General features: G+C 47.6%; 1 long non-coding RNA gene across 1 annotated transcript in view; it reads right to left on the reverse strand.

The window, feature by feature from the left end:
• Window positions 1-12,433, reverse strand: part of LOC140720489 (uncharacterized) — a 179,483-nt gene extending 167,050 nt beyond the window's left edge. The window contains exon 1 of the long non-coding RNA XR_012097196.1: window positions 12,347-12,433. This is a non-coding gene — a long non-coding RNA (uncharacterized lncRNA). The remainder of the gene's footprint in view (window positions 1-12,346) is intronic.
• Between the last annotated feature and the right edge of the window lie 6,547 nt (window positions 12,434-18,980).

An 18,980-nucleotide genomic window follows, 5' to 3' on the forward strand; every position in this document is an offset into this window, starting at 1 on the left:
GCAAACGGTACTGTCCCTGTTGCAGTCAAGTTTCACTAATATCTGCAGTGTCCGGCTTAGAGACGTTGACCCCTGACCTGAGCGCATCTGCCCTTCGAACAATACTTCCTGCATTGAAACGTACGCAGCTCAGAACACGAGTACCCGCAGGCTCCACTTTTTGCCTCATTACTTTGTCTGTGTTCTTAACAACGTCTGTCCCAACAACCACTCAAATATCTGTAATGGCGAACTTGTTTTCATCCCCTGCAACTCTGGTTTTTACCACCGCTTCCCATCTTTTGATGGCAAATCTTACCGCTGGGATATTAGTTTCAATCGAGTTCAGGTTTAAATTGAGAGAGTTGCACATGGGAGAGGCAGGTGTCTGTGCTGCCCCCCAGTGTTCGCTCGGCAGAAGACCATCTCTGTTGTGAACAATTGTAGATTACCGTGGCATTCAAAGTGACCAGGGGCTTCAAGCTGCATAAATGTGTGTGTGTGTGTGTGTGTGTGTGTGTGTGCGCGCTTGAACGTATTTCACTGATATCCCACATATGCTTGCTATCTTTCTATTTTAGACATATTATGTATGAATTGTGCCGTATGGGACTGTTGGTGCTGTGTTTTGCAGCTTGGCCCTTGCTGTATTCATGGTCTTTCCTGTGTGACGGAATTGCAATTAAACTTAAATGGAATTGAAATGAAATGATATGAAACCGTCTCGTCTGTAGAGGTCGCACCTTCCGTACAAGACAGACCGGTGATACACATATCTGAAGACCTCGCTCCAACCCTAACTCTTTAGCCACTTCTTAAACTGAATGCTCTTTCTTATTTTGGCCTGACCTGCGCATACATAAGTTTATGTCTTCTTACCTATATATATATCATTCAACACTCCTGCCAGGTATTGCTGCTGCTCTGACTGCGATTATAAAGAAGGAAACGATAATTAAACTGAAAACTAATCAAACAACAGTTTTGTGCCTCCCTCATCCAAGACTCCCCTCCTTGAAGATTCAAAGAGATAAACCCGCTGACTGCAACTCATATCCAATTTCCCGCCACTCTTTCCCTCTAGTCCGGCTCAGCGCTCTCTCTCTCTCACTCTCTCTCTCTCTCTCTCTCTCTCTCTCTCTCTCTCTCTCTCTCTCTCTCTCTCTCTCTCTCTCTCTCTCTCTCTCTCTCTCTCTCTCAAACACACACACGCACACACACACACACACACACACACACACACATTCAAACACGGAGTTAATATCTCTCCACACCATCCCATCACATATTCATTGGGTACGACACTGCGTGATGCTCCCTCAACACAAAGCCGTTACGCACCTCCGTTGTCAGACAAGTACTGAAGCTCCCTACATACTGCCCCATCACACACTCCCGGGGTCAGTCGCAGAGAGAAGCTCCCTCCACAACGTCAAATCACACATTCCCAAGGTCAGAAACTGTCATGCTACCTCCACACCATCCCATTACGCATTTCCGTTGTCAGACAAGGACTGAAGATCCCTCCACACCGTCCCATCACACATTCCCGGGGTCAGACACAGAGTGAATCTCCCTCCACACCATCCCATCACACACTCCCGGGGTCAGACACAGAGTGAATCTCCCTCCACACCGTCCCATCACTCACTCCCGGGGTCAGACACAGAGTGAATCTCCCTCCACACCGTCCCATCACACACTCCCGGGGTCAGTCACAGAGAGAAGCTCCCTCCACACCGTCCCAGCACACTCTCCCGGGGTCAGTCACAGAGAGAAGCTCCCTCCAAACCGTCACATCACACATTACCAAGGTCAGACACCTTGGAGCTCCCTCCACACCGTCCCTCTCTGTGACAACAAAAACTTGCCAAACTCATCTCCTTTGAACGTCCCCCCTCTCACCTGAATGCAGGTACTCTGGCATTAGACATTTCCATCCTAGGGGTAAAAGATACAGGATATCTATTCTATTTGCGTCTCGTATTGTTATACACCTCAAAGAGAAACTTAACTCGTGGTTACACTTATCCTTTTCCATAATTACTCTGTCTCTAATGGCATTGCCATCACTAGATGCAAAGTGATCCCCGACACAAACTTCTGTCCCCTGGCGTGTCCTATTCGATAGGATGAGATCAGGTATTGCACTCTCTCATTGGGACATTAATCTGCTGAATAAGGAAATTTGCTTAACTGATTAAGAAAACTATCCCAGTGGTCCTTTCACAGTGTGAGGCTCACAGTCAATACCAAGAATGTTAAACTCACCCGATGTCACAACCTGATGTCTCTTACAACAGACTCCGAGCTCTCCACAGGTTTGTTCCTCTAAATCCCCAGAATGTTCGGTGGTCGATAATGTAGCCCCATGAACGAGTTAATACCTTTCTTATTCCTCACTTCCACCTTTAAATCCTCGCCTCAGCCTAAATTATATATACAGTAGCACGGCTAAAACAGCGGTAAACAGGAAGGCTGAGCTGACAGATCTCCTCTCCTGCACCCAAGACTTACTAATGGTTAAACTATCATCTTTCCAGTCGTGGTCCCCTACCCCGAGCTCATCTGCCTTTCGTACAATACTTCCTGCATTGAAACTTACGCAGCTCAGAACATGAGTCCCAGCGGGCTCAACATTTTGCTTCCTGACTTTGTCTGTTGTCTTGAGGACATCAGTCCCAACAATGACTCCACTATCTGTTCAAACATTCTGGTTATCATCCACATACAACTCTAGGTTAAACACCACAAATAACTCTATTTTAATGGAAAACTTTCCCTTTGGGATAATAGTTCGTGGCTGACGGTGACGAGTACGTTTGTCTAAGAAGGAGGATTGACGACGAACAGGAGACTGAAAACTCAACGAACCAGAAACACCTTCTTCCCCTCCGCCAGCATATTCTTGAACGCATCAGCACCACCTCCACATTTTTGTGGCATTTATTAGCTTTTTGCATTTGACAGTAATTTTACATATTTTCGCCCTAATGATCCTTCAAAAGAACAAATCTCCGGTGGTCTAAGTCACAGATAATAAAACAGACCGTGAATCCGGTGGAAAATATGCGATACCGGTGGACAGGACATTTGACACGCTGGACTTCATCAGTCAGGACACTGAGTACGGGGGTCGGAGGTCACGTTGCAGTTGCAGATGACGTCGGTCAGGCCGCACTTGGAGTATGGAGTTCAGTTCTGCTTGCCTTGCTCTAAGAAAAATCTCAACGAACTGGAAAGATTGCAGATGGAGATTTCCGAGGTTGCTGCCGGGACAGGAGGGACTGAGTTATGGAGCGAGGTTGGGAATTCTGAGACTTTTTTTCGGTGACCTTACAGAGGTGAACAAAACCACGAGGGACACAGATAAGGCGAATGCGTGCACTCTATTTCCCCAGGACTGGGGTATCGAGAACATTAACGCACTTGATTGAGGTGAGTGTAGCTAAAGAAAGAAGCGGGGAGCGAGTTGGGTTAGATACAAGTGACAGAGTGGGATGGGGAGAGTGGTTAGAGACAGAGTAGAGAATCGAGGTAGAGACCGGGAACAGAAGGGGGAATTGGGGGAGAGGGAGGGAGGAAATCGGGGTGAGGAAAATGGGGATGAAACAGAGGAGGAGAGAATGGGGAGCGATGAGAGCGAGACTTTACAGGGACGAGGGTAAAGAGAGCAAGATAATGAGTAAGATTGCGATAGAAGGACAGAGGAGAATAGGGTAAGTGTGAGGGGCAGCGGCGCGGAAAGGGTAGTCCGAGTGATTAAGAGAAATGGGGAGAAAGAGGGTTTTATCATTATATTCAAGTCGGTCCCACGGGTTGCTGACAGAGATACTGGATCTTCTCAAAAATATCTGGGCACAAAGGGGCACACTTCTCACAGATGAAGGGATAACGAACCTGAATGCAGGTTTTATTCTCAGTGTTCTGTGTACATACACCGCACGTGCGGTCTAATCCGCTCATCCGGTACACGACATTCGAAGCCACTTTCCTGTCAAAGAGGGGTAAACAATGTCAACGCACCTGCAGCAGTCAGTCTCCAAAACCACTGATACCCTCCCTCGCAATTGACCTGTGGCACCCCAACATCTCCCACAACCCCACTTTCCCAGCACAGCCCTGTGTCAGTCTCCAAATACGCCCACTGACCCAGTCTCTCCTTGCAGCCCTGTGTCAGTCAACAAAGTAATCACTTGCCCCGCTCTCTGTGTCAGAGACCAGAATAATAACAGTAACCAACTTTCTCCTCACAGGCTCGTGTCGGTCCCCAAAATATTCCCACAGCGCTAGTGTCTCCCAAAGCCCCAAGTCAGTCCTCAAAATGCTCCCACTTTTTTACTGTGTCCCCACAGGCCTGTGTTTTCTGCCTAAGTACTCACACTCACCACTCCCACCCCACAGATCAGTGTCAGTCCAAACTACACCCACTGCCTGACTCTCTCCCCACAGCCCCGTGCCGGTCGCCGAAATATTCCCTCTGCTCAACCCTCTTCTTAGAGACCTGTGTCAATCACCAAAACATCTCCCGCTTCCCATGCTCTCCCCACGGACGTGTCTCAGTCCCCAGAGTACTCCCACTGAACCATTCTCTCGCCACAGATCTGTGTCTGTCCCCAAAGTACACCCACCCCTCATTTCTCCCCACAGACATGTGCCAGGCCCCAAAGTGCTCCCACTGCCTCACTCTCTCCCACATCCTGAGTCAGTTCCCAAAAGGAGCTCCATAGCTCCACTCTCTCCACACAGCCCCGTGTTAGTCCCCAAAATACTTGCACTCCCCAAGTTCCCGTGCGAGTCCCCACAATAATCCCAATCCCTAGCTTTCTTCCTAAAGATCTGTGTCAGCCGCCAAAAGACTGACTTCGACCTCTCTCCCCACAGCCCATGTCAGTTCCCACATTTGGAGAAGGAAGTGTGAGGTTCAGAACGGGAGTGCGGCGGGAGCCATTTTGATTTTTTCTTGTTCTCATCGGAATTAAGAGAGGCGGGAATGCGCAGGCGTGTGACGTGGGGCAGTGAGGCGGGGAAGATTTGAAAGTAACACAGCTTTATACAGCGGGCAGCGTCGTTTTGCGGGCAGCGGAGTGAGCCGGGAGCAGAGTGAAGGCTTAAGGGCTTTGGATCACCGGGCTTAGGCGGAAACGGGCGAGACAAGAACGGTTCAGTTTTTAATTTTCCCTGCTATTTGAGGAAAAGGGGGAATTCTGAGTGTGAGGGCAGCTTGTTGTTATCGGTGTTCGAATGTGGGAGGTCCTAGAGTCTCCCAGCCTCCGGGACGTGTACATCTGCGTCAGCTGCGCTAAGCTGCAGCTCCTAAGGGATCGTGTAAGGGAACTGGAGCTGTCGCTCCATGATCTTCGACTGGTCCGGGAGAGGAAGAAGATGATAGAGATGAGTTACAGGCAGTTGGTCACACCAGGGCCACGGGAGGCAGACAGGTGTGTTACGGTTAGGGGAGGGAAGCGAAAGAGTCAGGTACTAGAGAGTACCCCAGTGGCTGTACCCCTTGACAATATGTACTCCAGTTTGAGTACTGTTGGGGGGGGGGGGGAGAGCAGCCTACCTGGGGGAAACGACAGTGGCCTTGCCACCGGCTCAAAGAGTCCGGCCCTGTAGTTCAGAAGGGTAGGGAAAGGAAGAGGAAGGCAGTATTAATAGGGGACTCGATAGTTAGAGGGTCAGTTAGGCGATTGTGTGGACGCAATGACAAAGGTAGAAAAAAGTGAGAAAAGTGAAATTGTCCTGAAAGGCGAAGACAGGGAGAAAGTAAGGGAGTTGAGAAGAAGGACTGCAAAGGCAGGAATCTCGGGAAAACGACCTTTGCCACGCGACAGTGACAGTAGGGATGGAATGAGTTGGAGGATAAATGCTTGGCTGAAGTATTGGAGAGGGGACAGTGATTCAAGTTTCTGGATTACTGGGTCCTCTTTTGGGGCAGGCGTGACCTGTACAAAAAGGACGGGTTACACTTGAATCCCAGGGGGGCAATATCCTGGCCGGGAGGTTTGCTAACGCTCCCGAGGAAACTTTAAACTAGAATGGCTGGGGGTTGGAATCAATTTGCAGAAACTAGTGGATAGGAGGTTAGTTCACAAATAGAGAAAGCTAGTAGACAGTCTTTGGGGAGGATAAGCAGGTGATAGAGAAAGGGAGCGCACAGACCAATGATGTAGGGGAGAAGGAAGAAAAAGATAATAAAGTTGTTTGCACTGTTAGGGATAAACAGAGTGGAAGAGGTCGAGAGTTTCTTAAATGCATCTATTTTAATGCTAGCAGAATTGTAAGAAAGGTGGATGAGCTTATAGTACGGATTGATACTTGGAAATATGATGTTGTAGAAATTAGTGAAAAATGGTTGCAGGAGGGGTGTGATTGGCAACTAAATATTCGTGGATTTCGTTGCTTCTGGTGTGATTGAATCGGAGGGACAAGAGGGGGAGGTGTGGCATTGCTTGTCAAAGAAAATATTACAGCGGTGGCAATGCAGCATAGACTAGAGGGTTCGTCTAGGGAGACTATCTGTGTGGAATTGAGGAATGGGAATGGTGTAGTAAAAATTACAGACCACCTAATGGGGATCCAGAATTGGAGCAACAAATTTGTAAGGAGATAACAGGTATTTGTAGTGATTGTGGGAGATATTAATTTTCGACACATAGACTGGGAAGCCGATTCTGTTAAAGGGCTGGATGGTTTGGAGTTTGTAAAATGTGTGCTGGATATTTATTTTTTTCAAGAAATACATAGAGGTACCAACTGGAGTTTTGGATCTCCTGATAGGGAATGAGATAGGTCTGGTGACGGAGCTATGATTTGGGGATCACTTCGCGTCCAGTAATCACAATAACATTAGTTTCAATATAATTATGGAGAAAGATAGAACTGGACCCAGAGTTGAGATTTTTGATTGGAGAAAGGCTTACTTTGAGGAGATGCGAATGGATTTAGATGGAGTGGATGGGACGATTTGTTTTAGGGAAGATCGTAATAGAGAAATGGAGGTCATTGAAAGTTGAACACTTGAGGTACAGAATTTTTTATGTTCCTGTTAGGTTGAAAGGAAAGTTTAAAAGTTTGAGAGAGCCAATGTTTTCAAGGGATATTGGAAAGCAGATTCGGAAAAAGAGAGAGCTCTACAATAAATATAGGCAGCATGGAGTAAATAAGGTGCTCGAAGAATATAAAGAATCTTAAAAGAATCTTAAGAAAGAAGTTAGTAAGCTAATAGAATATATGAGGTTGTTTTGGCAAGTAAGCTGAAAATAAATACGAAGTGTTTCTGCAGTTATGTTTATAGCTAAAGGATAGTGAAGGATGAAGTTCGTCCCTTAGAGAATCAGTGTGGACAGCTATTTGTGAAGCCAAAAGAGATGGGGGAGATTTTGACCATTTCTTTTCATTCTTATTCACTGAGGAGAAGATATTGAATTATAAAAATAAGGCAAACAAGTGGGGTAGTTATGGAAGCTATGATGATTAAAGAAGAGTAAGTACTGGAGCTTTTAAAGAATACAAAAGGTGGATAAGTCTCCGGGTCCTGATAAGTTAGTGTAGAAATAGCAGGGACTCTGAGAGAAATATTTCAAATGTCATTCGAAAACGGAGATGGTGCCGGAGGATTGGCGTATTTCTCATGTAGTTCCATTGTTTAAATAGGAATCTAAGAGTAAACCTAGCAATTATCAGCTTGCAGGTTTGACGTCGGTGGTGGGTAAACTAATGGAAAGTAGTCTACGAGATGGCATATATAATTATCTGGATAGACAGAGTCTGTTTAGAAGCAGTCAACATAGATTTGTGCTTGGAAGGTCATGTTTGACAAATCTTACTGAATTTTTGAAGAGGTTACGAGGAAAGCAGAAGAGGGAAAAGCAGTGGAAATTGTCTATAAGTGCTTCAGTAAAGCATTTGACAAGGTTCGACACGGAAGGTTAGTTAGGAAGGTTCAATCGTTAGGCATTAATATTGAAGTAGTAAAATGGATTCAACAGTGGCTGGATGGGAGATGCCAGAGAGCAGTGGTGGATAGCTGTTTGCCAGGTTGGAGTCCGGTGACTAGTGGTGTGCCTCAGGGATCTGTACTGGGTCCAATGTTGTTTGTCATATACATTAATGATCTGGATGATGGGGTGGTAAATTGGATTAATAAGTATGCAGTTGATGCTAAGATAGGTGCCGTTGTAGACAATGAGGTTGGTTTTAAAAGTTTGCCGAGAGATTTAGGCCAAACGAAGGAGTGTGCTGGAAGATGGCAGCTGGAGGTTATGCTGATAAGAGTATGGTGCTACATTTTGGTAGGACTCATCAAAATAGGATATACATGGTAAATGGTAAGGCATTGAGGAATGCAGTAGAACAGAGTGATCTAGGAATAATGGTGCATAGTTCCCTGAAAGTGGAACCTCATGTGTATAGGATGGTGAAGAAAGCTTTTGTTATGCTGGCCTTTATAAATCAGAGCAAAGAGTATAGGAGTTGGGATGTAATGTCAAAATTGTACAAGGCATTGGTGAGGCCAAATTTGGCGTTTTCTGTACAGTTCTGTCACCGAATTATAGGAAAGGTGTCACCAAAATAGCTGTACAGAGGAGATTTACTAGAATGTTACCTGTGTTTCAGCACCTAAGTTACAGGGAAAGGTTGAAAAAGTTAGTGCTTTATTCTTTGGAGCGTAGAAGGGTGAGAGGGGAATTGATAGAGGTATTTAAAATTATGAGGGGGATAGGTAGAGTTGACGTAGATAGGCATTTTCCATTGAGAGTATGGGAGATTCGAACAAGAGGACATGAGTTGAGAGTTAACAGGCAAAAGTTTAAGGGCAACACTTCTTAACTAAGAGAGTGGTAGCTGTGTGGAACGAGCTTGCAGTAGAAGTGGTAGAGGCAGGTTTGATTCTGTCATTTGAAAAAAAAAATAGATAGGTTTTGGACAGGAATTGAATGGAGGGTTCTGAGCTGAGTGCAGGTAGGTGGAACTAGGTGAGAGTAAGCTTTCGGCACGGACTAGCAGCGCCGGGATGGCCTGTTTCCCTGCTGTATTTGTTGTATGGTTATATTAGTTTTACTGCACACTCTCTATCAACAGTCCGTGTCGATCCCGAAACTAATCCAATTGCCCATTCTCTCTCCGCAGAACTTTCTCTCTCTCCAAAATTCCCCGATCTCCCACTTTCTCCCCACAGCACTTCTCAGTCCGCGAATTCATACAAATGTCCGCGAATTCATACAAATGCCCACTCCCTTTAGCAACTCGTGTGTGACCACAAACTAATCCCACTGCACACAACCTTCCCGCAGCCTCTGCCAGTCCCCAAAATAAACCCACTGCTCACTCGCTTCTCGAAGCCTGTATCAATCCGACGACCCACTTTCATCTCAGAAACATGCACGATCCCAAATCTCACCCGTCGTTGCATTTTCCAATCCAGTATGAACTGTCTTGTTTGCTGATAGCTTTGTTAACAAAGTTCTGTGAAATTAAATTGTTATCATTAATGACTGAATTCGAGCAAAATTGAAAGAGCATCCCTTTCTGTCTGACCGCTGGAGAGTTTGAAGAGATGGTATTGAAGGAGCTTAATTCTGTGACTCACCACAGGAGAATGTGATGCCACGGTGTGGAGGGAGCCTCACTCTGTGTTTGAACCGGGGAGTGTGTAATGAGACCGTATGGAGGGAACTCTCTGTGTAGGACCTCGGGTGTATGTGATGTGACGGTGTGGAGGGAGCTTCACTCTGTGTCTGAACCCGGAATGTGTGATGAGATGGTGTGGTGGAGTTTCACTCCGTTTATGACACCGGGAGTGTGTCCTGGGACTAGAAGGAGGGATCTTCACTCTGTGTCTGATACCAGAAGTGTGAGATCAAACGATGTGGAGGGAGCTTCCCTCTGGTGTGGATATATCTTCCGTCGATCTGACACGTACCTCTTCTTCTGCTGAATTTATTTCAAGAAGTTTAGAATGAGAGTCCGAACAATACAGCCTCGCTTTATCGTAGGATAATTTCAACGTGGTTATAAAATAACAGCACCCTTCATTTCTGATCCAGGACTGGGGATACTCTTGTTCTGGAAAATAGGAAGAAGGAACAGTGAATCTCCCTGCGTACGGTCCATTACATCCGCTGTGAGTCAAACATAGAAAAAGTATCCCTCCTCACCGTCCCATCACACACTCCCGGGGTCAGACACAGAGTGAATTTCCCTCCACACCGTATAATCATACACTCCCGGGGTCAGACACAGAGTGAAGCTCCCTCGGCACACTCCCATTACACATTCCCGGGTTCAGACACAGAGTGAATCTCCCTCCACACCGTCCAATCACACATTCCCGGGGTCTGACACAGAAAGGAGCTCTCTCCACATCGTTCCCTCACACACTTCCGGCGTCAGACACTGTGAAGCTTCCTCTACCCAGTCACATCGCATACTCCAGGGGGCAGACACTCCATGAATCTCCCTCCACATTGTCCCATCACACAATCCTTGGGTCGGTCGCCGTGGTGCTCCCACCAGATCGTCCCAGCACACATTCCTGTTAGAAACAGAGTGAAGCTTCCTCCACACCGTCACGTCACATACTCCTGTGGTCAGACCCAGAGTGAAGCTCCCTTCACACGGTCACGTCACACACTCCCGGGATCAGACAAAGAGTGAAAATCCCCCCACACCATCCCATCACACACTCCCGAGGTCAGATTCGCAATGATACTACCTCGGCACCGTCCCATCACAGGCACCCGGTGTCAGTTATAGAGTGAAGGTCCCTGCAGACCATTCAGTCACACACATTCCTGATTGGGCAGACAGAAATTTGGGTTCCATCCACAACGTCACGTCACACACTCTCAGGGACAGATGAAGAATGAAGCCATTGTCTGACGATCCCATTATACTCTCCCAGTGTGAAACACAGAGTGAGTCTCCTACCACACTGTCCCATCACACAAGACCGTGGTCAGTCTCAGACTGAAGCTTTCTCTCCACCACACTGTCACACACTCTTTGAGTCAAACATGGAGCGAAGCTCACTGCATGCTCTCCCAACACGAAGTCCTGCGTACAAACACAGAGCGAGCCTCCCTGGACACTTTCCCAACACACTCCCCGTTGTCGGATAGGAAATGAAACACACTCTGCACGATCCCGCTGCATACTCCCGTGGTCAGACACAGTATGATACTCTTCTGCCATGCGGCATCAAATAACACAGGGGTCAGAGAACGGGCGATGCTCATCACCCCCCCCCCCCGCCCGCCACACCGTCCAATCACACAGGGGTCAGACACAGAGGGAAGCTGCCTCCACACCATCCCGTCACACACTCCCGGGGTCAGACACAGAGTGAATCTCTCTCCACACCGTCCCATCAAACACTCCCTGTGTCAGACACAGAGTGAATCTCCCTCCACACCGTCCCATCACACATTCCTGAGACTAACACAGTGTAAATCTCCCTCCTTACGCCCTCCTTACATCACACACCTCCCTGCGAGTCACGCAGTGAAGATCTCTCTCAACCGTCCCATCACGCTCAGCTGTGCTCACACACAAAGCGAAGTTCCGCCCACGCTCTCCCATGGCACACTGACGGGTTCAGACTCGCTCCACACCATCCAATCACACAGTCCAGTGTCACATGGAATGAACGTCCCTCTGCACTGTCCCCTCACACAGTCACGGAGTCAGACACATACGCTGTCTCTCTACGATCCCATTACTCACTCCGGGAGTCAGACACAGAGTGAAGCTTCTTCCACACAGTCCCACCACCCACACCCAGATTAAGACACAGAGTGATGCTCCGTCTGTTCCGTACCATCCCTCACTCTGGGATTCAGACAGAGTGAAGCTTCCGCTACAATGTCTCGTCTCACACAGTCCCGGGGTCAGACACAGACGCTGTCTCTCTACGATCCCATTACTCACTCCGGGAGTCAGTCACAGAGTGAAGCTCCTTCCACACTGTCCCATCACACACACCCAGATTAAGACACAGAGTGATGTTCCCTCTGTTCCGTCCCATTCTTCACTCTGGGATTCAGACACAGACGGAATCTGTCTCTCCATGATCTCATCACACACTCCCGGATGCAGACACATAGCGAAGCCCCAGCTGCACCGTCTCGTCGAACACTCCAGGATTCAGAGTGAAACGCTCTCTCCACGGTGCCAAAACACACTTCAGGGGACAGACATCCTCCACGCAGCCCCATAACACACTCACCGGGTCAAACACAGGGTGAATGATCCTCCACACCATCTCATTACACATTCCCGATGTCAAGCACAGAGTGACGTTTCCTCTCTCCATGCCTGCCCTGTGATGAGGAGCGGGTGAAAGAGGGGGATGATGCCTCACCTCTTCTGCTGGTCAACAATTCACAGATTTGAGCCTTGGTTTCGTTGACAGATCTGTACTTCGTTTCCATCTCAGTGAACTGGTGACAAATCTGTGACACTGAGAGAGACGTTGATGGATGTTTAGCGTTTACAGTGCCACGTGAGTCAGCGTCACGCTACCGAACGGGTCACAGAGAGTGTTGTGTCAGTGTCACTGTGAAGGGTGTCACAGTGAAGGATGTTCTGGTGGCACAGTGAGAGGCGGCGGCGCCACCTTGAGACAGAGAGGCAAACATATTGATCCCGAGGGAAACTGGGTAATCCCGAGGGAAATGAGAGGCGTGTCTGTGTCACGCTGAGGGGTATATCAATGTCCCGATGCAGATTTAGTTCATGTTACAATGGGGGTCCACGTCAGTATCCTGTCGGTCAATCCGAGTTGCGGTGAGGAACGTGTCGGTGTCACTGTGACAGGTGTTTAGGTGCCCTGGCCCGAGTTGTGCCGGGTCACAATGAAGTGTTTCTCAGTGTCACGGCGTGAGAAATCTCAGAGTGAGGAGCGTGGAGATGTCACGGTGGGTGGAGTATCTGTGTCATGGTCTGGGGTGTGCTGGTCTCAAAGAGAAGGGTGTGTCTGGGTCACGGTGAGAGGCATGTCATGGCGACGGTGGGTGTGACAGTGTCACGCTGGGGTATGTATCGACGTCACGGGGTGTAATACGTAGGTTTTGCTGTGAATTTCGGAGACGCTATCGCCGTGAGGGGTTTATCTGTGTCAGTGTGAGGTGTGGATAATTGCCTCAGTGAGCGGTACATCGGTGTTATGTTGAGGGGCGACACCGTCTCGGTAAGGGGAGTTACAGTGAAGCGTGAGTCCTTGTCATGGTGCGGAGCTGGACGGGTCAGGTTGAGGAGCTTATAGATGTCACAGTGAGTGGTGTCTCAGTGTCACAGTAAAGGGGCGTGGGTGTCCCTGCGATGTTTTACAAAAACAATTTATTTACAACCTGCCTCCATTTGGAGCCCGTTCGGCTCACCATGGGTCGAGAGCCCGGCAACAATCACGATAATGGCGGACGTAGCGAGGCGGGGTAATCAGATCCTCCGGTTCGATCTATTTCCCATGTTCTCTATCAGTGTGTGGGTGAATTCAACCGTGTCCCTCACTGGGACTCCCTTCCACCCGCCAGCCGCGGTCTCTCCTTCCACCACGATCACCCCCAACCTCTCTCAATCTCAGTTACATTAAACCTCATCGCTGAAAGTCCAAATCCCTTGACTTCCCAGGGCTGACAAGCGTCTCTCTGATTCCAGAGATTTTGTCACCTCTCCCGAATGTGATCGATTAAGTTGGAGCCGTGGGCGTTTGACTGGGTCCCTCAGGGGAGGCTTATCCGGAAGAATATGATACATGGGATCCACGAGGAATTGGCCGTCTGGATTCAGAGTTCATTATTATTCGGCGTCACGGTGAGATGGGAGTCGGTGTCACGGTGTGGACGTGACGGTGTCACGGTGGGAGCTGTGTCCCTGTCACGGTGAGGGTAGCGTCAGGTTCACCGTGAGGGGCGTGACAGTGTCACGGTGAGGTACGTGTCGGTGCCACGGAGCGGAAGGTGTCGGTATCAATGTGAGGTACGTGTTGTGACACGTTTAGCGGCGTGTCCATGTCTCTGTGAGGTTTTACACTCACATTTATTTCCACTTTGTTAGTTTACAGTTTGACTCCACCCGGAGTCCGTTCGACTCACCATGGATCGAGACGCCGATCACGATGGCGAAGAGGACAAACGTAATTAAGCAGAGTAGACGGATCTTCCGGTGCAGTCTTCTTCCGATCTGCTCGTTCGGCTCCTGTTGATGCGGACCTGCGGAGAGACCATTCAGATAAACAGAAGGAGCAGAAATGGTATGGTGGGAGGGGAGCGATGGGCGGAAAAATGTGAGAGAATGGGGGAGAGGAAACGGGAAGAGAAAAGAGAGAGGGAGTGGCGGCGTGAGAAGAGGAAGCGATATCAGGTGACTCGGGAGTGGGATGTGTGAGAGAGACAGCGAAAGAGTGGGGGAGCGAGGGGGAGTGAGGGGAGAAAAAGTAGAATAGAGAGGGGGAAGAGACAAAGGGAGGGAGAGAGAGGGGGTGAGAAAGAGTAGAAAGAGAGAGTGTCACCGGTTTATTATTTTTCTTAGCTGTCGGCCGACAATGTTGTCCAGGATACCTGCCGTCATTTTCGCATTTCCCTTCCGATGGGAGGGTGCAGAATGTCCGGGGACCTTTGATGACGCTGGGTGCTTTATCGAAACAGCAGTATGTGTAGAAAGAGTTCACGGAGGGGAAGCTGGTTTCGGAGCTGGGCTCAGCTCTTTCCACAACGCTCTGCAGTTTCCAGCGGTCATGGGCGGAGCAGTGTTTATATATTTAGTGAGGAACCAGGGCGTTTCATAAGAACAGGGTAGTAGACATGGTGAACAGGGAAGACAATAAAACAATTATTTTTTCCCCCTCTTGGTAGACTACTCTGTGTAATGGTATGGGACCCAGGGGAAGTTGACTGACTGATATGTCCGGATTGATAGACATAGTGGACGGTTGACAAGTCCCGTATCAGGATCCCAGATGGTAGATCACTCTGAAAGATGGGAGGAATGTAGGGAGAGACCGAGAAGGAATTGAGCGGGGAGACTGGGCGGGAGAGGGAAAGATAGGGAGAGTGGAAGAGAGACGGGGGAAGGAGATGACAGGTACCGTGAGACCCAGGGTGATTTGTCGGGCTGATTTAACTGGGGAGGACAGAGCAGTAATTGGTAGTAGATGTAATATACGGAGGCTTGAACAAAGCTATTCACAAGGTCTCAGATGGTAGACTGGTCTGGAAATGGTGTGGAACCAATGGAGTTCTGTCTGACTAATTTGATTGCGGAGGACCGATCAGGTCGTGGTGCTGGATGTAATGTACATAGATTTTAACAAGGCCCCGGATGGTATACCGCTCTGTGAGATGCAGTGAGAGATGGCTGATTAGGTGTAAATTTCGTTAGGCGGTAGGAGACAAAGTTTAAGGCTGAAGCTCGTTTCGCAGACTGGAGGCCCGTCACCAGCGTTGTTCACCGGGGGATTGGTGGTGGCTCCAATGATCCTTGTCAACGATATCGACCATTTATAACAGTTTATACAATACACGGTAGGTGAGTTGCAGACGACATTAACATAGATGACATTTTAAACAGTGAAGACATTTATCTCTCACAGTGGGATCTCGATTCGCCGGGGAATTGGGCCGAGTAGGAGCACGTGCTGTTTATTTTGAGCTGTCGTATTTCAGGAGGACAAACAACAGGGTGGGACTTACACTGCCAACCTGAGGAAACTTGGGAAATGTTATAGAATGTAGGGACCCAGGGCTACAGCTACACTGTTAGAAACATGGAAGATTACAGCACAGAAACAGGCCTCCTCGTCCTTCTTGGCTGCGCCGAACCATTTTTCTGCCTATTCCCACAGACGGGCACCTGGACCATATCGCTCCAATACACCTCTCACCCATGTACCTGTCCAAGTGTTTCTCAAATTTTAAATGTGAGCCCTTATTTACTGCTTCATCTGGCAGCTCACTCCACACTTCCAACACTCTCTGTGTGAAGAAGCCCCCCCCACTCCAATGTTCCCTTTAAAATTTCCCCCTTCACCCTTAACCCATGTCCTCTGTTTTTTTTTTCTCCCCGATCCTCAGTGGAAAAAGCCTGCTTGCATTTACTCTATTTATACCCATTTTAATTTTACGTACCTCTATCATGACTCCCCTCATTCTTCTACGCTCTAGGAAATAAAGTCCTAAACTATTCAAACTTTCTCTGTAACTCAGTTTCTCAAGTCCCGGAAACATCCTTGAAAACCTTCTCTGCACACTTTCAACATTATGAATATCCTCCCTATAATTCGGTGACCAGAACTGCGCATAATACTCCAAATTCTGCCTCACAAATGCCCTATACAACCTCACCATAACATTCCAACACTAGTAATCAATGCTTTGATTTAGGAAAGCCAATGAACCAAAACCTCTCTTTACTACCTTATCGACCTGTGACGCCATTTTTATAGGATATTGTATCTGCATTCCTAGCGCTCTCTGTCCTACTGCACACCTCAGTGCCCTACCATTTACCTTGTTATTACCTTCCAAAGTAAATATCTCACACGTGTCTGCAATTTTTCAGAACATTTTTCCAGCTGGTTCCGATCGCCCTGCAAGCTTTGAAAACCTTCCTCACTGTCCACTACACCTCCAATCTGTGTATCATCAGCAAATGTGCTGATCAAATTTACCACATTATCATCCAGATCATTGATATAGATGAAAAATAACAATGAACCCAGCACTGACCCCTGTTGCACACCACGAGTCACCGGCCTCCACTCAGAGAAGCAATCCTCCACTGCCTCTCTCTGACTACTACCATTGAGCCAATGTCTGATCCAATTTACTACGTCACCATGTATACCTGGCGACTGAATCTTCCGAACTACCCTCCCATACGGAACCTTGTCAAAGATCTCACTGAAGTCCATGTAGACAAGATCCACTGACTTCCCTTCATCCACTTCCCCTGTAACCTCCTCGGAAAACTCCAGTAGATTAGTTAAACATGAGCTACCACGCACAAAGCCGCATTGATTCTCCCTCATAAGTCCCTGTCTATCGAGATACTTGTAGATCCTAACTCGTAGTACGCCTTCAAATAATTTCCCTAGGACCGACGTCTAATCTGCCGGCTATTAATTTCCCGGATTAATTTTCGAGACTTTTTTAAACAACGGAACATCATGAGCTATCCTCCAATCCTCCGGCACATCACCCGTAGAATCCGACATTTTAAATCAATCTGCAAGAGCTCCTGCAAATTCAACACTGCTCCTTCAAGGTCCGAGGGAATACACTGTCAGGTCTTGGGGATTTATCTACTCTGATTGGCCTCAAGATAGCAAGCACCTCCTCCTCTTCAATCTGTATAGTCTCCATAACCTCACAACATGTTTGCCTTATTTTCATTGACTCTATGCAGGTTCCCTTAGTAAATACAGGCGCAAAAAAGCCGTTTGAGATATCTCCCATTGCTATTGGTTCCATACATAGCCGACCACTCTGATATTCAAGAGGACCAATTTTATCCCTTACTATCCTTTTGCTCTTAATATACCTGTAGAAGCTCTTTGGATGATCTTTCGCCTTGACTGCCAAAGCTAATCCAAGTCTTCTTTGAGCCCTTCTGATTTCTTTCTTAAGTATTTTTTGCACTTTTTATACTCCTCTCACACCTTACTTTTGCTTTCTGTTTCCTATACATATCATACATCTCTCTCTCTTCAGAGTTCCAGTAACCCATGATAAACAAGGTTCCTTATTCTTATTCACTTTGCTTTTAATCCTGACAGGAACATACAAACTCTGCACTCTCAAAATTTCTCCTTTGACGGCCTCCCACTTACCAACGACATCCTTGCCAGAGAGCAATCTGTCCCAATCCACGCTTTTTAGATACTTTATCATTTCTTCAAATTTGGCCTTTTTCAGTTTAGAACCTCAACCCGAGGATCAGATCTATCTATCTATCGTTGATCAAGTCGAAACGAATGGTGTTATGACAACTGGAACCAAAGTGTTCCCCCACACACACATCTGTCACCTGTCCTAACTCGTTTCCTAATAGGAGAGCTAATATTGCATCCTCTATCGTCGGTATCTCTATATATTGATTCAGAAAAATTTCCTGAACACATTTTACAAACTCTAACCCGTCTGGACGTTTAACAGCATGGGAGTCACAATCAATTCGTGGAAAACTGAAAATCCCTACTATTACAACTTCATGTATCCGGCAGTTGTCTGCTGTCTATATGCAGACTTGCTCCTCCAATTCTCGCTGACTATTGGGTGATCTATAATACAAACTCATTAATGTTGTCATACTTTTCCGTTTCCTCAGCTCCACACATATGGCCTCGTAGACAAGCCCTCTAATCTGTCCTGCCTGAGCGCTGGTTTACCATTTTCCCTGACTTGTAATGCCACCTCCCTCTGCCTCTATCACGTCTGAAACATCAGAACCCTGGAACATTAATCTGCCAGTCCTGCCCCTCCTGTAGCCAAGTTTCACTAATGGCTACAATGTCATAATTCCACGTGTCAATTCACGCCCTCAGCTCGTCAGCCATCCCCACAATACTCCTGACATTGAAACAGACACACCTCGGAAGATCTTTACCACCAAACGCAAACCTTCTATTTGTGACTATGCACGAAAATTTACCATCATTTATATCCACCACCGCTCCACGATCTGCTCTAGCACTCTGGTTCCCATCCCCCTGCAAATCTAGTTTAAACACTCCCCCCTCCCGCCAATAGCGCTAAAAATCCTCCCTTCAAGGATATTGGTTCCCTTACAATTCAGGTGTAATCCGTCTCTCTTATACGTATCTCACCTGCCCCAGAAGAGTTCCCAATGTTCCGGAAATCTGAAACCCTGCCCCCTACACCAGTTCCTCAGCCACGTGTTCATCCTCCAGTGCATCCTATTCCTACCCTCACAGGCACGTGGCATGGGTAGCAATCCAAATATTACTACCCTCGAGGTCCTGCTTTTTAACTTCCTAC

The sequence above is a fragment of the Hemitrygon akajei genome, unplaced genomic scaffold (genome assembly GCF_048418815.1).
Source record: "Hemitrygon akajei unplaced genomic scaffold, sHemAka1.3 Scf000043, whole genome shotgun sequence".
Lineage (NCBI taxonomy): Eukaryota > Metazoa > Chordata > Chondrichthyes > Myliobatiformes > Dasyatidae > Hemitrygon > Hemitrygon akajei.